Genomic DNA, 2,561 nt, shown 5'->3' on the forward strand with positions numbered 1-2,561 from the left:
CGTTTTTTTTTTTCATTAATGCTTGTAATACTCACTCGTGTCAGCTACAATGATGAACTAATAAATATTTCCTAAACCAGTTAAATAATGAAGCACAATAAATCTAGATTTTAAAAATCAAGTTGAACCTAATATTCTTATCACAATAATTGCTTTGAATTAAACTCAACAAGAAAATTTTTCAATTTTTCTCCATATTCTGGATGACTTTTGTCTCTCTTAAATCTCTGCCACTAAAGATGTGGAGATCTGGTGATGATCTCTACCACTGAAGATGTGGAGATCTGGTGAAGATCTCTGCCACTAAAGACGTGGAGGTCTGGTGAAGAACTTAAGTGCTCCAAGGAAAAAATTTTTTCAGGTTATAAAATGTTCAATATGATGAAAAGCTCTATGAATTTTTGTTGTTGTTGAGATGTGTTGGCAAAAAAGGATTCTGAGTTCTTTGATTCTTGATTGTAATCCTTGCTCATTTTGTTTCCGAAGGATAACTCAACCACATAGTGGAATTTTCTCATCAGCTCAATGAGTGGAATAGCTTCAAAAGCATTTTTCTTCTCAGCATAAAGTTACAGGTGATCAACACTCTTAAAAATTTTTCTGCAATCAGGACCTGCAAGCTGACCTCCATGAAAAGGTTAAGGTGAAATATGAATAGAAGATAACCATTCAATAATTTCAGACCATTTTTCTTTCAAGACCTTGAGGACATGGTTAACTACTCCCATTATTTGGTAAATCTCTATGGGAGGGACAGCATCAATGATTGAGAGACTGTCAAAATTTTTGAACAAAATAATGCTTGCACAGCATTATAAAAATCTCTGGCTCTTTTAACGTCCCCACCAAACTTCAAAAAGGGTTCATTGCCCTTTTTTAGTGTGTCTATTGTCCGAGGAGATTTTACCAGTTATTTGGCACTGATATCACACCAGCAGCATGGATGCATACTAAAATGTGACTGAAAGCCACAAAGAATATTGGCCATTTTCATGTCACAAGAAACAACAAACTGAATTTCCTGAGCTTGAATAAGATTAAGAATGGTTTTGACATTACCATAAGTTTCTGGTATATCTTCTCCTACGACTATTAACATTTGGCACTTCATACCAGAGTCTTTGGAAGATTTTTGATGCAACTTGAGGCCTGATGGATCAGCTTGATTATTTTCAAGTTTCTTTTCCATGACTCCAAGACAGACTTTCAAAAACCCAGTATTTAGCTAAACTTGTGCCAAGTGTTGTGTTGTTAGGTAAGTTAATTCTTTTGGCATTTGCAAAATTGGGGATAATCCTGTGAATGATTTAATAACAAATTGCAAAACTGCATTGTAGTCAGTTATAAAATAAAACAGCTAACATATATCATTTTATATATATTCTTAATAAAACTGGAAAAAGACTTTCAGGCAAATAGTGCCCCAGGGAGATGATGGTGATAAAAAAAAGCATTTTTTGTAACCATGGTTGTTGCAGGCTAATCCTTTGAAGCATTTTCAGCGAGATTTTAACAAAAAATAGTTGTTGTGCTGTTGTGAGATTTTCTCTGCTAATTATCGAAAAACAATTAGAGCACCTTTTTTTAGCTTCAGATGATGGTTTTGGGCTCACAAATGATGGCTTAGCTAATGAATGTTTGGATTTTCCATTAATCCATGCAGCTTCATTTATAACACATTGAAAATGAACAAAAGACCGAATTTGTTTAGAAATATTGATTTTTGAAAAATCGTAAAATTCTGGCAAATTGCATTGATTTCCATCGATAGCTTAGCTTAGTGATGTCTTACAACCATTACAAATTCCAGAGGGAGTGCAAGGGTTTTCAAAATTGACCCCTTTTCTGATAACTTTTGTAATTTTTTGCTTCAAAAAGTAAATCAAAACTCTTGATTCTTTTTTAAGACAGAAAATGCAAGTAACTTTTCTACTTTTGTCATGATTTCGTGGAGGAGACATTTGGAGAAATGAGGAAAAATGCGGTTTGTTTGTTGTTTTTTTGATATCCAACTTGATTTTGACCAGTACTTTAGTGCAATGCCAGGGCTAGCGCGGTTTTTTTATGATTCCTTTTTTTTTTTATTAAAATGTGTACTACGTATTGCTGTAAAATGGCTTCTTTATATAAATCTAACCCAATTCATTTTGATTTAGTTGTTTATTATCAAAATTGAATGAAAAGTTTTAACATTTTCATAGAAAAATTGAAGAAAGTTTAGCAAATTTTGAACTCGATTTTTTCTGGCGTCTCCCTATTCCTGATTTTGGGGGTTATATTTTTAAAGCCAGGTGGGGAGTATACCCTATCACCCCAGCAAAGGGTTTTCTCGGGTCTGCCAGATTGGGTTAACTGTAATGATTAGGAACATTGCTAAAAATTAGTTGTAGTTGGGTGACAAAGAATTAGATAAGCAAAATCTCTACGACTCATGAAAAAAACTAAAATCTACTAATAATAAGACTGCAATTTATTATATATTATATAATATATAATAAATTGCAGACTTATTATATATATATATATATATATATATATATATATATATATATATATATATA

Source organism: Hydra viridissima, unplaced genomic scaffold (assembly GCF_058129835.1).
Source record: "Hydra viridissima isolate aposymbiotic clone 2 unplaced genomic scaffold, HvirCarnegie_v1 scaffold_8, whole genome shotgun sequence".
Classification (NCBI taxonomy): domain Eukaryota; kingdom Metazoa; phylum Cnidaria; class Hydrozoa; order Anthoathecata; family Hydridae; genus Hydra; species Hydra viridissima.